The 19,379-nt window shown below is 36.4% G+C and overlaps 1 long non-coding RNA gene across 1 annotated transcript; it reads right to left on the bottom strand.

Annotated features, from left to right (window-relative positions):
* Positions 1 to 337: 337 nt before the first annotated feature.
* LOC104863021 lies at positions 338 to 17,474 on the bottom strand. The gene is made up of 3 exons (XR_780469.3): positions 17,399 to 17,474; positions 14,602 to 14,678; positions 338 to 413 (listed from the first exon to the last, which is right to left on the bottom strand). It is a non-coding gene; the product is annotated as an uncharacterized LOC104863021 (long non-coding RNA).
* Positions 17,475 to 19,379: the final 1,905 nt, after the last annotated feature.

Below are 19,379 nucleotides of genomic sequence, written 5' to 3'. Positions count from 1 at the left end.
CTCATCTCTGCCCTAAGGAAGTCAGACAACAACCCAGTACTTTTTTTATTTACATGCTTATTAAAGTCACACAGGTAAAGCATCTCTGAATGTGTTTTCAGAACACATTTTATTTTAGTGCTTTCAAATGTTTAGACGATAATTGTTAGAGGGATGAAAAAAATACAGGAGTTCAGTCTGAGAATAAAAATCTGTTTTGGCATTTTAATGTCTAAAGACTAGAGAACTGCCAAATGTTTGCTAATCAAGAAGCGGTAGAAATTCACAACCAGTCCCCAAAATATAAAACAATTCTATTCACTGTAAAAATATGTTTACTGCATTTACTTACCGGCTGTTTAGCACAAATGTTTTTTGTCCCAAAGTGGGGAAGCTGGCAATCTTTTAATTTCCAAAGTGCTCATAGAGTGCAGCTGTGGATAGACAAGGCATTTGTTAATGGCATATCCAGGTATCATTTGCTTCCCCTTTTGTCAGAAACATTTTTACCTGAAGTCAACACAAGCTCTTTCCTTTCCCTGCTGGCACCTTTTGTAGTTTGTGAGTTCTCAGAGAATGCACAAGTATTGGGATGGACTTGTTTTGTTTTGAACTCATTCAGATGCAGCGTTGACTTTTCTTTTTTTTTGTGGGGGTAACCTTACGTGTTTTGCTCTCTGATGTTCCATAATCTTTTAAAATAGCCCAGAGAACTGCAATTGGGATTCACTGGCATTTAAATATCTGGTACCCAGAGTAAAATTCCAACAATGACAGCAGTTTTAAACTGCTCAAAAAGCACTCCTTGTACTTGAAAGAATTTTATTTTCTTTTTCAAAAGGCAATTTCTTTAGCTGAACCATGGCTTCATTTCCCTTATTGGGTCCCAAATTTTCTCTTTAAGCAACGTTCTTAAGGGAACAATGGGTTAGACTTTGTCGACATATCTCAGCCTCTCAACAATGCATATCGATTAGAAAAAGATCATGTCATTTCATGTATGGGGACAATGACTACAGAATTCAGTAAAATAATTATGTTTGACATAAAAATGAATGAAGTTTTCAGAAGCTTCAACTTCTCTTCCAGAACAGGACTTTCACTTTGTTGAAGAGAGGAAAAAAGAAAAATTGTAAGAGTACATATTCTTTGGCTGTCCCAATAATCCAAAACATAGCATTGTATGCACAATCACTTTACAAGGAAGAAAACAAAAAAGATATTTAAGGCTCCTCCCTGCCCTCCACTGAGGAAACATACTTCTGCTTCTCCTTGGGGCGTCCCAAGCAGCAGGTGCCTGGTTGCTGAGGTGACTGTGTAACCTCCTGCTGAGATAAAAAAATCTAATACCATCATTGTTTATTTTGTGAGCTACTCTTTGGTCAATTATTCAACAAGAGACTTTATTAATTCAGCGAATAACTCATCCACCGTGGATATGTGGATGCCCAATTGACTTGTCATGGACCAGTGAGGACCAGAACTGTGAAGCCATCAGCATGTGAAGCCCTCCCCCACCCAGGCCTCCCTGCCACCAGCAGACCAGTGAGGACTGGAGCTTAGCGGGGGCTTCCAGCTACCCAACACCACCCCCAACCTCTGGCCTCCTGGCTGTGCCTGTACCTCATTTACATTGCAGAGGCATAGCGGGGCTTAAAGGCCATACATAGTCTTGAGCTCCAGAATATAGAGCAGAAGTGAAGAATATTAAGAGGGCTTTCCTTACCCCTTCTAAGTGCCCATCCCAAAGGGTAAAGTTACTATATTGATCAGTTTATTCATTATAAATATATTTTGGGCTAATCCTTGATTTCATTTCACATGGTTGAAGGTGATAGACTAATAACTATCACACATTGCCATTTTCTAAGCAGTGCTTTATTCTATTATTGCTGCTGATTTTGTCACTTGGGCTAGTGTTGTGATTGACCTGATCAGTTATCTTTCCTGCTATAATGAAAGTGAGATTCCTCCAGAATCATTAGAGACTTAAAACCCAAAGATCAGCTATGTCTGAAAGACCACCTCTGAGAAGCAATCATACCTTACATGTTCTAAATACAAGCAACAAAGATACTTACAGTAAGTAATATCAAAGTATCAACCTCGGAATTAAACCAAGGACTATACCAACAATAATAATAGAAATGAAAAGACATTTAAGCAAGACACAGTCTTCCAGCTTACCAAAGGCAAATTCTGGGGGAAATAAGATGGAAAAGTCTGATAATCAACCACCTGGACAACCTGAACTGATAGCACAGGAAGTAACAAAACATATGAATGAGGCTCTAGAAAAATTCACAACAGAAATAATTTCCCAGATAACTACAGAGATAATGAGCAGAATAAAAGACAAGACTAGAGTCTCTAGAACAGAAACAGATAAAAAAAAAATAGATGTGTTCAGGACCATGATGGAAGCCATGAATGCTCAACATAGGAAAGAATTAGAAACCATGAAGTCCCAACATAAGAAAGAAATATAATCCATGAAACATATTCAAACTGATATCCAGGAGATTAAAAACTCTGTTGAAAGTATGCATAGCAGAATGACCCAATCTGAAGACAGAATATCAACTATAGAAGACAGGATGGAGATCAGTGACAATGAAAAGAGAGCTCTCTTAAAAATAGTAAGGGACTATCAGAAATCAATCCATCAGCTCCTAGATGATGCAAAGAAGCATGATATAAGATCGATAGGAGTCCATGAAAAAGCAGGAGAAAGTACAAATGACATAACAAATTGTTCACAGAATTAATGATAGAAAATTTCCCAAATAGAGCAAAAGAACTTGACATACAGATAAGTGAGGCATATGGGACTCCAACTAGCCATAATAATAAAAAAATTCTACACCTACACATATAATTGTCAAGATCCTGGAAACTGAACAGAAAAACAAAATACTACAAGCAGTTAGAGAAAAGAAACAAATCACATGCAAAGGAAAGCCCATCAGAATTACAGCAGACTTTTCAACACAAACCCTCAGGTCAAGGAGAGCCTAGAGTGAGGTGTCTCAAGTTTAAAAGAAAACAACCTCCAACCTAGGCTGATGTATCCTGCAAAACTATCTTTCAAAATTTATGAGGAAATAAGATACTTTCATGACAATGAATACCAGAGAAATTTCATGAATACCAAACCAGCACTCCAACCAATCTTTAAAATTATCCTAGAAAAAGGACAATGAAGGTCACAACTCTATGAGGCCCAACAGAGCAAATCCAATAGGCTAGAAATTAAAAGGAGAGGGAGAAAAATAAAGAGCCAACAACAGGAAAATAACAAGACAATGATAAACCAATTTGTATCAGTTATAATCATCAATGCCAGCAGCCTCAGTTCACCAGTCATAATGGATCATCTTCATCACCTATGCAAGAGCAATCTGATCACTCACTTTTGACTTCCTCCAGAACTTGCAAATCTGATTTTTCATGTGCCATTGTACTGAATTGGGCTACTTATAGCAGAAAAATCTAAAGAAAACTTTAAAAATTCTTCAGGCTGGGGCTTTAGCTCAGTGCTTCTGCCACCTGCCATGCAAGCACAGGGACCTGAGTTTAATCCCCAGTACAAAAAACAAAAAGTTCCTAGAGTAAAGTGGGCATACTATACCCTGTGTGATGCTCAGGTAAACATATGCAAAACCATTAGGCAGAGTACCATGTGGATGAAAATCCCAGTTTGACACTTTTGCTCATATGCACATACCTTGCTCTTCATTGTACAAAGTGCATATAAACACATAGATTGCTTTCTGTATCCCTCAGGGAAAGGTATGGAGTGGTACATCCAGCTACTATTAGGGCAAAGAAAAAAATGTACAATAAAAAAGTAAGGGATAGTAGTGTTATGCTCATAGGGTTTTTAAGGGTTTCCCCTAATGATTCCCAACATTTCCAGGTCAAGAGCTAGATGGAATTTCCTAAGGACATCTTCACACTGAAGCCACATTCCTATCCCATCACTCAGAACTCTCTGCTTTATGTTTGCTGCCTTGTAGGCTTCATTTCTGTAAGGTACCAGGAAAAGTCAGTACACCTTGCAGTCTTTTCTGTAATTGCAGTTTGGTAGCCAGGGTGCTGATTCAGTCCTATGCAGATATTTTCTTACTACGTGTGCTTGTGCCACAATAATTTTCTAGCTCACACTTAGTTATTGGTTTGCCTTCTCCTTTTACTATAGTTTAACATGTTCAGAATGAAAACGCTTCCCTTCCAGTTTCAAATCTTCTATGACCACGAAGCTTTGCAGACTATTCTTTACAAACTCTTTTAAATCCAAAAATATATTAAAAATGGTTGCCTAATAAAAAAAGATATTTAAAAGCTTATGAATGCAAGTGGGTAGAACAAACGATAACAAATCAGGGATATCATGACACTGTCTGGGTTGTCTGTCCACCTAGCAAGGGCAACTAAAGAGAAGCTCAGGGTTTCAAGTTAGAGGATGTTACTCAGACACCCCAGCTTTCATGGTTTCTAACAATTTGTTGCCCTTACACTCACATGTTGCTTTTGCCTCTTTTTTAAAAGACTTAAAAAAAAAAAAAACCACCAATACAACCACTTCAGAAGTCTTGGGTATTTTTACCTGGAGTATCAAATTTATCCAAAAGAGTTCATGTATATGATTAGTAATATTCATCTGAGTAAAATAGGGAGTTCAAAAGGATATTTGATGGAACTGGCATTTTGACTACTTATTTCTAAGGCAACATTAAATCTTACAAAACCCTCTAAGGGAAATAAAATTCCAATTAAAGCCTTAATTAAGTTAAAAAGAACTCTCACAAGAAAGAGCAAAGCCACACTGCTGCCGCTGACTCCAGGCATTAAGATCTATCAAAGAATATATAAGAAATCGAGGTGGGGCTGGAGAATTCAGACACAGGTTTAATTATCTGCTTTGTGTTGAATTTTCCACTCATCATCAATTGGTGCAAAACTAAAGGCTCTAGAACATTCAAGAATGTTAATCGCCAACAATACTCTGCCAGTGTTATTCCCATGGCATTATCATTCTTTAGGATCTCAGTCAGGGGAGGTCACGAGGCTCAGGTCAGAGCAGACGGATTAGGGAGGAAGACGTTTACATGGTCTGAGCTGTAAACACCATGTAGAAAACACATCAACATTCAACAACCCTTTGAACTTCTTACCTCACTTTTCCTTCTAGTTTTTCGTAAAAATAAAATAATTGACAAGACAGACTTTGAAAGATCAATACACATCAAAGAACTTAGTTTGATCGGAACCTAAACGTTACCTCCATAGGGTGTGTTTGTATATGTGAAGAGAGAACCAGGGAGGGGAAAAACACAGAGAGGTGTAGAATGTGCACTATTGTTGTGATGAGAGTGATAAACCGGATGTGCTCCTCATGTAGCCTTGCAACTGACAAATCAAATGAGAAACTGTTTTGCTCTGTTTCAGAACTGATTGACATTTTAATTATTCTACCATTGGAAGTGTTAATCACACCAGAGAATGAGGGAATAATTCCCAGCTGGGGGAATAGAAAAACAACACAATAGCTTTGCAGCCACCATGCAGATAGTTTAAATCATTTGTTAAACAAACAAACAAACAATATTTAAAATGCCTTCACAAATTAAACCAGTAACAGTAGATCTTATACTTAAAAATCTACTCTGTGAAGTGTACTTCTTATTTGTGATCCTCAAAGATTCAAAACACTGCAAATCTAAAGAAATTGCCAATTAAAATAGAGCCAGTTTGAATAGGGTAAGATAATTAAAAGAAATTAAGATAATTAAATTTAGTTTTGTTTATGAAGTAAAGTCTATTCCTGTTCAAACTCTGTTGCATTGTTTTTATTAAGCTTCTCTTTTTTAGAAAGTCCATGTTGTTTTATACTGATAAAAGTCACAAAGGCTGTTTAATTCAAGAAATATTTATATTTATATTAGTTCTTTCACATACTTACTGATTAAAAGAATCACCCAAAGTGTTATTTCAAATGCTCTTAGGGCTGGTGATTTGATAGGTTTGCAATGAACTCTGGGAATCTGAAAACACTAGAATACATATCTGGATTAGATTGAATTTTTAGCTCTATTTGTGTGAATAAAAATATGTTCTTATGTACCAAAACATAGAGATAATTACCAGAATTAAAGTATAACTTTCTGCCTCATATGATGATGAAAAATAAATTTGGTATTTTTACATAAAACAAATTTTAATAAATATTCTAGTTTTGACACAACAAAATTTTTGGCAAAAAATGCCTTTGAGATTTTAACTTAATTGTAACCCTGGGAATGAGAATGTTTTCCTTTTAGCAAAATTCATTCTTCAATTTTTTTTTTTTCCTGTGTGCATGGGGGTGCCAGGAACCAAACTCAGGACCTTGCTCTTGCAAGGCGGGCACACTGAGCTAAATCCTGGCTCACTGCCTTCAGTTTCTAATGGAAAACATTTTAAAAGGAATCCTGCTATATTGATATTAACACTTTCTCTTCAGAGTGTTTTGTCTAGATTTTTATAAATCTGTTTGAAAAAAGCCAAGCTTCAAAAATTATTATAAATACGTTTTGAATTTATGTGAAATACTCCAAATAGGCATGTTAGGAAAGTCTTCAAGAAACTAACTATATAGAATGTTACTGTGTGCCAGAATTTATTCTAAATAAAAAAGATATTTGAATCTTTATTATCATTATTATCATACCCATTTTTATCATCCCTATTTTTAGATGGGAAGACCTAAGCATAGCAAAAATAACTAACTATTATTGTATTATATACTAAGTTACAGATCTGGGACTTAAAGTCATGAATTTTGGCTCAAACACGCATTCATGCACACACACACACACACACACACACACACACACACACACATAACTTTACTAATTTTGTTTCATTTCAACATAGAAGAAAGCTTAGACTTACAGTTTAAGAAGAACAACACAGAGAAAACTGTTTTCTATGATTGTTGTACATTGTTATACATACTAAATTTTTGAAAAGAAAAAATGGAATGTGACTCTGTTCCCAGGTGTGAAGTCCTTAGCCCCTTAGGTTACTGATTCGCAAGCTTGATGTGTACATTTTTCTGTCTCTGGCAGGTCTCTTAATCTGTAAGTCATCACTGACATTGCATTCAGCGTGTGTTTTATACATCATGAAATTCTTGTTTTTCTAGCCCATAGCCATTAGTTTCTGGCCTACACTATAGCTTAATCTTATGATGAAAAATATAAAATCACCACAGAGAAAGTAGATAGTTGAAATCTTACTCTCAATTAATTGATTTATTGTTGTGTATGGATTTATAGCCAAAGAGAAATTTTTCGAGGGCACAATTTTGATAATTTCTAAGTGCAGAAGCTTTAACATCCTGACAGTAAACATTTCTGTGCCAAAAATGAAGCTGTATAATGGAACATACAGTAAGAGTATAGGCTGTTTCTCTACAAAATAATAAAGTTTTAGATTAACTCGTAAATAAATAAATTTGTAATTGTTACTAAGTCTGCTGTCTATAATTCAGTGAGGCAGTTCTATCCTCTCAATCTTACATTATCATAAGAAAATGTCCTCTGTGCTTTTAGACACTAATGATAGTTTGGAATTTTCCCTGACCAGGTGATTAATGCTCACCCATGACAGTGCCTCAAGCACAGAGGGAGGCCAAGAAGTACCAGTGGATTGAAAAATAAGTCAATTCATTAACTGAATTAACTGTTACCTAAAATAAAAAACCATTGATGAAAATCCACAGCAGGAAACAAAGATTAAGTGACTAAGAGATTCATTAATTATCCTTGCATACTTCTATTTACAAAACTATTCATCTTTTTTGTTTAGATAGATAGACAAATAGGTATAACACAGTGATACATGTGGAAAAAATATTTGAAGAAAGGTAATCTTGCAAAACATCGACAAAGCATGGATTCTTTATATGAAGTGGCAAAAATTGAGTTTTCATAATTTGAAAATTAAAATAGTAATTCTGCTTTTACATGTACATATATTAGCATTGATCAGTGACATAGAAAGATAATTTTGTATAAAATGTTTTCCAATCTGTCAATAAATAACAAATATTTGTCTCAAGCCTTTGGCTACCAAATGCCAACTACACTAATCACTTTTAGCATGTTCACTCTCTGCAAAAGCTGTAAGATATAAACAACATCTTATGTAAAAATTATCATATACCCCCAAATCTAATGGCTTCAGAGATGAATGTGTCTCACCCTCATCTGCCTCAAGTATTTTAACTCAATTCTAAGATTACTGAGGGGAGATTCTGTGTCCTCATAGTCACAGCAATTCTAGTAGGTGTTCCCACACCAAACCACCTACACAAGGACTAAGAGAGATTCATAAGAGACCATAGTGCCTGACTTTAGTAGAATCAAAGGAAAACGCATGTTGAAAAAGGCAGAAGAGCCACCCTTGTCATTTCCCTCGCAGCTAAAAGCAGAGTAGGGAGAGATACCTCCTAGCTGTGCAAGAGAGAAGGAGTGAAGTTCAAGTCTGAGCCTTGAAACTCAGAACAAGGGCTACGTTAGTAAAATCTGGTGCTGGACAGAGCACCATGGCCTCTACCACCAGGCCAGAACTGGCATGGAAAGCAGGAGAGATCAGCCAAGAGAGAGTCAACTCTAAGATGGGCTATTTGAAAATTCAGCCAAAGAAGGGAAAAATGAATGAAGAAAGAACTTTGGAAAAAAGATCATCCATAAATATTCAAGGGGCTCAAGAAGGATGTGAGAATGCTAAAAAGGATAGAAAACTTTTAAAAAATACAACTTCACCAAATTATAGGATACAAGAGCCGTCAAAGGTAACCAGTCAAATTTAACTCAAAAAAATATACTATGAAACATATCATAATCAGACTCGCAAAAGTAAAAGATAGAAAGCAGAAAGGGAGAAGAGAAATATTGCACAAGAATGTCACAATTCACTTGTAGTAGACTTCCCAGAAGAACCTTCAGGCCTGTAGACAGTGGCATGAGATTTTCCATATCATGCGGTGGGTGGGGGCTGGAGGGTCTCAACCAAAAATGCTGTACCCAACAAAGCTATCATTTATTTACTTTGATTTTTTGTGGTGCTTGGGATCAAGCTTGGTGCCTTGCTTATGCTACAAAGCATTATATCACTAAGCTCCATCCCCAAGCTATCCTTTAAAAATGAAAGTGAGAAAAAGACATTCTCAGACCAATAAAGCAACAGTGCTGAAAGAAAAAAAAAAAGTGCTGAGAGAAGATGTCTCCATTATTCCTGTGATACAGTGAGAAACAGGGAAATTGAACTGGTTACTCCTTTCCCTTCATTCAGCTGTGGGCATGGCATCGCTCTGGTGATTTTCCACGTTTAAACTTAGGAGGTCATGATGCCTGAGGAAGCAGATCATTAGTTCTGACACCAGTGAGAGATAAGATGGGAGGTACCTGGAGTCAGAGGAGCCTGACCCTTTAAACACTGGAAGCCTGAGTTGTGTTAAAGATCAGAAAAGGCTCTTCAAGAGTTCTTCCTGGGTTTCTCTTCCTTCTGCCCTTTGCCTATTCCAGCTACCATCCTGTGATCCTCAGTAAATGTAATTACTTTCTACTTACTATGAAGTATATGCTTAGCGATTCTTTCCTTGCAGTACACAAGGATCTGGACTGGTATTCTAGTCCAGTGTTGGGGTTGATGGGCTAACAGGAGGCCTGGTTAGGAGAGGTTTCCAAAGAAAAGAACACACATGAAACAGACACCACAAAAAAGCAGGAACCAAACTTTATTTACCAGCACAGTATTTAGAGTAATGTTTCATCAACTTACTGAAACCCATTAAGACAAAACATTCTGGGTGATCTTGCAGGCTGTGTGGTACAGGTGGTTGTCTATACTGACTCGTTGTTATACAAAGAAACCCCACCGTGCACCTGCACTAAATGGCAGGATTGTGTCCTCAGCTTCCTTCACATACCCTCAGTTGTCTGGGCTTTGTCAGATCTCACAGTGGACCCCGATACCCCTCAACTGTCTCCCCTATCCTATAGAATAGGGAAGGGGGGTTCTTCAAACTTAAAGCAAGAAATTCTAATGAGTAAGAAGAAAACATGGTCAAGTACAAAAAACTTTGGTAAGAGTCACTCTGCAGATAAATTCAGAAGGCTCTAATATTAAAACATAGTGTGCAACCACTCATCTATTTATTATAAAAATAAACCCAAAACAATGAAATAATACTAACAAACATTAATATGTTCAGAGATATGCAATGCAGAAAGATGTAAAGAAGTTAGGTATTTTTTAAAAGAATGAAAACTAATGGAGTGGAAACTCATTTTTACTAGTACATTTTGTCTCTTCAGTTTGTCTTTATAATTATGAAGTTGCTATCATTTCAACACAACTTGTTATAATAAAAATATGGTTTTTGTAAGCTTCATGGAATTGTAAAGCCAAAAATTTATAATAGACAAAGAAAAATAAGCAAAGAATCAAAAAACACTACTGGAATAAATCACTTACCACAACAGATTTACTAGAGGACACAAAGAAAAAAAGAATGACAAATACAAAATACACATGATCTTACTAGTCAATAATTATTTTAAATATAAATGGACTAAATACTCCAATAAAAAGCACAGAGTGACTAAATGGATAAATAATTAGACTCAATTATATGTTGCTTAAAAAAAACAAAACTTAACCACCAGGAACACCAAGGAACTGAAAGTAGAGGAGTGGAATCAGACTTTCCATGGAAATGGATTCTGAAAGAGAGCAGGAGTAGCCATGTCTGTATCAAAAATAGACTTAAAGTCAGTAAAAAAAGAGAAGGTTGGCCACTAAATAATAATAGTTAATTCACTAAGACATAAGAAGCCCAAATATATTACACCCAATATTGAAGCAATCAAATACATAAAGAAAAATTAGTAAACCTAAAGTCAGATATAGACTTCAATACAATAAACATAGAGAATTTGAACACCCACCTTTCATAAATAGATCATCCAAAGGGAAAAAAATAAACAAGAAAATAACAGAGTTAAATTACACCATACGTAAAATGGACCCGACAGACATCTACAAAACATTCCCTCAAAAAGCTGAACAACAGATATTATTCTCATTAGTACACAGACTATTCTCCAAAACAGATGATATAATAGGCTACAAAAATAAGTCTCTACAAATTTAAAAGAACTGAAAATCAGTTATCATTTCTAACCTCAGTGAAAATTATTAATCAATAATATGGAAAGCTTTGGAAATTGTAGAAATTTAAGAAATTATTCTACTTTTTTTCCTTTGGGTTTTCCTGAAACATAGTCTTGCCGTACAGACCAGGCTGCCCTCAATCTCATGATTATCCTTCCTTAGTCTCCTGAGTGCTGGGATGATAGGGATGCACCACTGTATCCACGCAAGAATTTATTCTTGAAGTACCAATGGATCTTGGAAGTAATCAAGAAGGAAATTTAGATAATTGCAAGACCAGTGAAAACTGAGACCTGAGATACCAAAACACATGGAATACAACAAAAACAGTATTAGGAGGGAAGTTTATAGTAATCAATGACCATCTGAAGAAAAGTAGAAATACTGCAAATAAGCAACATATCATTGTATCTTAAGGAATCTGAAGAACAACACCCAATCAAACCAAACCACAAATTAACAGATGGAAAGAAAAGCAGAAAGAAATAAAAGAGGAATAAAAATACAAAAGATCAACAAAACCAAGAACTGGTTCTTGGAAAAGATAAATAAAATTGACAAACCCGTAGCAAATGAAGAAAAAGATAGATGACTCAAATCAATACAATCAGAGGCGAAAAGCAATGCATTAGTACTGACACCAGAAAAATTCAAATGATTCTTAGAGATTATGATGAACACCAACACATTTGACCACTTACAAGAAATGGGCAAATTCTTGAAAGCAAAGACTTTACCAATATTGAACATGGGAAAAAAACCTGAATAGACAAAAAGGAAGTGATAAGATTATATCACTAATAAAAAGTTCCTCATCAAAGGAAAGCTCAGGATCAAATGACTTCACTTCCATGCTCTACCAAGTATTTAAAAAACTAATACTAATTCTTAATGTATTCAAAACAATTAATGAAGTAATTCTTCCACATTCTATAAAGCCAGTGTTACCCAGATTCCAAAATCAGACATGGGGAGGGGGGGACCACCATTGGTCAATATACTTGGTGAGCATATAGGCAAAAATCCTTAGCAAAATACTAACACATTGACAATTAAAAAGATTTTCCACCATGATCAAATGGGACTCAGCCTATTAGAGATGCAAGAATGGTTCAACAGACACAAATCAATAAACATGGCACCCTATCTCAACAGATTTAAGAAAAAAGACCATATGACCATCTCAATGATGCAGAAAAGGCATTTGAAAAAATTCAACATCCCTTAATGATAGACCACTCAACAAATTAGATATAGAAGGAATCTGAAGACTACATATCATAGGCCAACAGTTAACATCTCATGAATGGGAAAGAGCTGAAAGCTGTCCCTTGGAAATCTGAACAGCACAGAGATGCTCACTTTCACCACTTCTGTTCCACATAGTTCTGAAAGTCCTAACAAGAGCAATCTGAGAAAGAAAGGGCATCCAAAGGGGAAAAGAGAAAGTCAAATTGTCAGTGTTTGCAGATGATGTGATTATGTAAACAGAAATCCCCAAAGACTCCACCATAAAAGGGTAGAGATAAAATTTTTAAGAAAGTTTCAGGATACCAAATTGATATACAAAAATCATTATTATTGCTCTATGCCAATAACAAATTATTGGAAATAGAAATCATGAAACTAATCTCATTTATAAGATCTATACAGAGGTAGACTTGGTGGCAATGAGAAGGGGAGACAAGGGTTGGCAGGGGGCAGTAAAATTGATCAAGACGTGATATGTATAAATTCCAATTCCCCAAGGAGAATGTCAATATTATGCATTGCAACAATATGCTAAGAATAAAAGAATCAAAAAGAGCTACAATAAAACTCAAAACTAAGGAATAAATTTAACAACAGTGGTAAAATAGCTCTACAATAAAAATTATAAAACATTGATGAAAGAAATTGAAAAAATAGAAAGGCATTCCATGTTCATGCATCAAAATAATCAGTATTGTTAAAATGTCCATAACACTCAAAGCAATTGCCTGAATCAAAGCAATCTCTACATAAGTACCAATACCATTCTTTACATAACAAGAAAAAAAAAATCCTAAACTATATTGGGAAACATACACACACACACACACACACACACACACACACACACACACACACATAACCTCTGAGTAACCAAAGTCACTTTGAGCAAAATAGGATGTTTCTCCTTTATGGTGCCTAACTTCAAAATATACTATAACAAAGCTGTAGTAATTAAAAGAGCAGAGCACTGACATAAGTACAAACATTTAGACCAGTGGAGTAGAATGAAACTAGACCCTAACACTCATTAATTCTAAAAATCAAGTCAATATGGATTTAAAACTTAGTTATAAGAGCTGAAAATATGAAATTATTTGTTTGTTTTCTTTGGTTTTTTGAGACAGGGTCTCACTATGTAGTTGAGACTGACATGGAATTCACTATGTAGCCCACTCTGGTCTCGAACCCACAGGGATCCTCCTGCCTCAGCCTCCCGAGTGCTGGGATTACAGGCATGCACTACCACCCCTGGCTGGAATTATTTGAAGGAAGGTTATGAGAAATGTTTCAGAATATTGGAGTAGGAAAAGAGTTTTTGAACAAAATCCAACAGCATATCAAAGTAAAGAAATTTTGATAAAGAAAACAATAATCAGAGTGAGGAGATAGGCTGAATAAGAGAAACGTTTGCATACTAGCAAGGAACTGGTATCCATAATACATCAGGAATCAAAAGTCTCAATAGCAACAAGTCAAATAACCCAATTAAAATACAGGGAATAGACATTTCTAAGATATACAAATGGCTGACAGACATATGAAAAATTATTCAACAACAGTTATCATCAGAGAAATCCAAATCAAAACCACAAAGGGAAATCACCTCTCTCCACAGAGAATGGCTAGGAACAGAAAGACAAAAGATGTCCAGTGCTGATGTAGAAATGGAGAACGGAAGACCTCTGTACATTGGTAAAGGCGATGCAAATTAATGGAGCTGTTATAGTAAGCAGAATGGAGCTTTCTTTAAAAATTAGGAGTAAATCTACCAGAGGATGCAGCAATGACACTACTGAGCCTATGACAAAAGGAAAGGAGATCAGTAACTTGAAGAGATCTCCGTGCTGGCATCAACTGATGAACAGAGGAAGGAGACGAGATACTTGTGTGCTGTGGAGTAGGATTCAGCTCCAAAGCGTATGAAGTCCTATCGTTTTTTACAACATGGGTGAAAGTGAAAATGATGACGCAAAACAAACTTATTCAGGTACAGAAAGACAAACGCAGCATGCTCTCACTCATGGGTGAAGTCTAAAAACTGTTGATCTTATGGAACTTGAGGGTGGAATGGTGGCTATCAGAGGCTGGGAAGGTCAGGGAAGGTGAGGAAAGACTGACCAAAGTCTACAAAGTTAGCGTTACCTTGCAGTAAAGTTCGGCTGTGCTTTTCTGTGCAGTTGTGAGGTCTCGTGACCACAGATAACAACTGGGTATTGAATCTATCAGAAAGATAGAAGAGCGAATCTGGAATGATTTTTAAGAAATGATAATATTGGATAATTTGACTTAAATGTTATGCAACATATACATATGTTGAAATATCACATGGTACTTCATTAATATGTACAAATTTTACGCTTTATGTGTCATTTAAAATAACTTTCATTTAAATTAAAAAAATAGTTCTTTAAGAAAGTAATTGAAAGAAATTTTTCTTAGAGCCCATACTGCTATCGTTTCATGAACTCAAGCTTGAAGGCATCTTGCTTTGACGTACGCAAGGATTACAATAAATAGATTATGAGTAAGTAAATAGTACAGAACATCAACAAAGTAGCAACACTTGGAAAATAATAAACCAATAGCAAAGAACAAGCCAAATCTTTTTGAGATCAAGCAGGCAAGAAAAAATAGGAAATCCTTTGCAGAATGATTCATTAAAAATGCGCTCTCTCCCTCCCTCTTTCCCTCTCTCCCTCTCTCCCTCCCTACCCCCGTCTCTTTCTGCCTCTCTGGTCTTCTTTCTTTCCCTTCCTCATTTCTGTTGCTCCGAATCCAGAGTTTTGCACCTAGTTCCTGTGATCCGACCCTTAAGTCAAATGCCTCAAGTCCAGTTCGAAGTCAAGTTCATAGCAGCCTATCCATGATAGTTTGTAAAAATCAAAACTGAAGTCTGTATCACAGTGAGGAAGAATGGTAATGACAAAATATTTTAGCCTTTAGCGAGGTCACAGAGGCAATGTTTCTGGCGCTAACATATCATTTGCTCATAAATCTTGTGGAATTCATTTTAATATCATTTCGCTGGTGTTTCTTTCCTAAAGAAGCTTGGTTTGCAAGTCTGATTTATTTTTGTTTTGATAGAAATATTTTATGATGGTCATAGAGAACCAAGAAAGTCTTTAAGAAATATTTGTTTACAAACTATTTAAAATGCGGCTTTTCCTATAAACTGGAATAATCTTTTTATTATATTAAACAATTCTACTCTTCATTCGTTTTTTTGAAAGATACCTGAATTCTGAATTTAAACACTTTTTAATCTGTTAAGTGATATATAAAGAATAAATAGGACACAGACTAGATACACACAGGCAATGAAGCTGATCAACTTTTCTTCGTCACTTTCTCATTGCTGGGACAAAAATACCCACCACTCACAGGTTAAAAGAGCACAGGTTCATGTGGACTGATTTTAGAGGGTCCAGTACGCTGCCACTTGGCTCTGAGGCCGAAATGGCATTGTCAAGCAAAGCTGCTCATGCCATTGTGACCAGGAAGCAGAGAGAGAAGGCAGGAGCCATGAGATACTCCCTCCGGGGACACACCCTAGTGGCCTGCCTCTCACCAGACTTCACCACACAATGGGAGACTCAGCCACTGACCTCGTTATTGATCGAATCCACCAATTAATGTAATGCCCCTGCCTCTGAGAGCATAAAAGTTTTGGTAGCTGTGCTAGGGCTAACCCATAGCATTGGGTGTATGGATCTCTGATACTATCATGACATAAAGTCCATATTCTTTCTTAGAACCTTTGATAATTCAACCTGCTACCTGTATAGTTATGGATGTACATCCATATTCCATCTCATAATTCATGGCAATATGCACTTGAAATATTAGGTGGGAATCATTAGAAAAGCAACAATCACTGTAAATTGAATCAATTCCTAATGTTAGGAGTAAAGGCCAATATTTATGATTCTACAGCTTGAAGTTTTCATGGTGCACTATGCACACCTGAAGCATGAGTTATGAGCAAGGCAGATCCAGTACTCTGCGTTCTGGATAAAGGGGTAACATGTCTCCCAGAGTTCATGTTAATAAATGGTCTGAGGAATACCACAAGCAGCGTTTGGCAAGACTGACAAGGGAGAAAAAGCTACCTAGGGATACATTTTATTTCCAAAGCAGGGTCTTGGGAAGGGCCTAGGAAGGTTGTACTCATATTTCTCAATAGCAGAACATGTTTGTGTTTGCTTGAGCATGAACAGGAATGGCTCAGCGGGCAGGGGACTGAGCCCCATTTCAGGAGGAGCTGCGGAGATGTTGCTGGAGACCCAGTTTCCATGAATGAAGTTTCACCGGGGAGAGTGATTCATATAGCAAGGAAAGAGGTGCATTTTCTAGAAATGAAACAAAACGTCAGAATGAAACCAGACCAAGCTGGATTCCACGTGATGAGTCTTTCTGACATTCAACTACAAATATTGAAATTGCCCTTTATGACAGTTAGGATTGATCCCTGCCTCCAAAAGATAAATGACCATGTAAGTAGTGTGGATGTGAGAAGGAAGAAGCACAGAACAGAGAGTGGTGCAAAACAGGAGTTCCAGGAAGAGGAAGGATACTATTAATCTCGCCGTCAACTCCTTTCTCTTTCCTCTTTGAATTTGGATAATTTCTGATAATTATCACATCATTTAGATCATGTCTCTTTCTAAAGCTAACAGCACTTAAACTGTTAAGCAGAAATTTGGTATAATGAGGGTGCCCTGTCCTCTAAAAGAAAAAAGTTATTCCTGCTGATCCCCAAGACCTCATCCACATGCTTTTATGGGGGGGGTGACTTGACAGATATCTAAAGAAATGGTAGTATTAGAACGCTATTATTTCTGAGCACCATTAGGAAGTAAAAAGTAAAGGCAGCTTTTTTAACAGGAGAAAGCTTAAAACTCTGTGTCCTTCATTCCTTAAATATTTTCGAAGGCCTTACATTGTGCTGGGCTCTGATGTAGCTGGCGAGCTAACAAGGCGTGACTGCTGACCTCAAGAAGTCCACAATCTAGCTGAGAAAGTAAAACAAGAAGCAGTTGCAGTTATTCTAACAGGAGAAAGGCAAAGGTCTGTAGAAGCACAAAGATGGCAGTCTGTCTGCAGAAAGTCCTGCTCAGCAAGGGGACAGAGAAGCCACAGGAGTGGGAATGAGTTCTGGCCCACAGGGACATTATATGTGGAGGCCATAGCAAGACAGCAAATAATACACTGGAAGAAAAAAAAATAAACTAGAACTTACACCACCAAAAACTTGGGGGAGAAGTGTGATCAAGTTTCCAGCGGCAGGTAGGAGCAAGACCTGTGTTAGGTTAAGAAATTTATGATGTGGCCTAGGCACCTGCATTTTCTAAGCAGAGTTTAACAATTATAAGAATTCTTAATAAATCCCTCTGTGGAATAAAATTCTTTCTTTAAAGATTTAAATCCATCTCTCAGTAACATCTTACAATCAGCTGCTTTTATAAGCACTACAGGGCGGTGTGGGTCTTAGAAATAGTTGTAAGGGTTGGGTGGGAAAGACATTGAAACTAAAGTTTTAACCACGGTGGTCTATAAGGTTCCCATGCCAAGATGCCTTAGGTCTGATGTGTGCTCGTTGCACTCATACCATTTTAACAAGCATTTCCAAGGGACTGTTATACTCTCATTAGAGGATCACTCTGTGAAACACTGACATGTATCTGAAATAGGTCACACACATTTTATGCCTTTACAAGTTTCTCTGGTGTGAAAAACTATAATAGTACATAAGATCCTAATGATACGATTGACCATGTGAAATAGGAAGAAAAGTACTAAAGGTGTAGGGAAAATGGGAAGGGTCGGGGAAAGGTAATAAGGGAAAAGAAAAAAAAATGACAAAATGAAAAAAATGGAAATAAAGTGTTTGTAAATGGGGAGGGGAGGAGGGGGTGAAGGGAGGGCACGGACAAGGGGAAAAAAATGAGAACCAAGACCTGTCATGTAAAGGTACAAGATCCCAATAATGAATGTAACTGTACTGTATACCTTAAATGTACCAATAAACTCAATAAAAGGGGGAAAAAAAAAGTAATGGTTTGAGGGCCGGAGATTTAGTTCAGTGGTGCCACCGCCTGCCTCACACATGCAAGGACTCATGTTTGATCCCCAGTACGGGAAAAAAAAGTAATGGTTTGGTTTCATTTTGCAGTGCCAGAAATTAAACCCAGGACCTCAATCACACTGAGCAAACACTCTGTCACTGAACTATACCCCCAGCCTAGAATGTTTATTTTTTAGAATTTTTTTTTTAATTTTTAGAAGTATTTTATCTGAAATTTTAAAATTCCAATTAGCAAATACAGGATTTTTAAGTATTAAGATTTTTCTTTCTCTATCATCCAAACACTTTTTCCAAAAGAAAACTGATCATATTTTAGAGTTTTGGCTTAAGAGAATGCTTTAGGAATATCATTAAAATACTTAGCAAATATTTTAGTAATAAATTTTTTTAAAATCTGTCTTTACTCTTTTCCTAATGTTCTTTTTCATAATAGTGAAAACAGTTAATTTACTCATGGGATGAACTTCATGTAAAGTTTTATGTCTAAAACTCAATTCAGTTTTTCACTGGCTCTGAACACAACATCTGCAAACCATTAAAAGGAAATTCCTTTGGAAATCATCAGAGTGTGATTTTATGGAATGATTTCACTTGGAATAGTCATTCATATGTTTCAGGGTATTTCAAAAGTAGTTATGACCTAAACTAATGAAAATAAATTTTATTTTACTCAACATATTAGAAATCAGTCTATGGCCATACCATGCTGAATGCAGTGGATCTCATCTGATCTTGGAATCTAAGCAGGGTCGGGCCTGGTTAATACTTGGATGGGGGAAATCAGTTTTCATAAATTACTTTTAATACTCGGTATGTCCTTGAAAATATCTTCGGA

Source organism: Fukomys damarensis, unplaced genomic scaffold (genome assembly GCF_012274545.1).
Source record: "Fukomys damarensis isolate Sample0158 unplaced genomic scaffold, DMR_v1.0_HiC HiC_scaffold_37, whole genome shotgun sequence".
NCBI lineage: Eukaryota > Metazoa > Chordata > Mammalia > Rodentia > Bathyergidae > Fukomys > Fukomys damarensis.
Note: the sequence above shows the minus strand (reverse complement) of the source record. Positions and strands in the feature narration are given on the sequence as shown.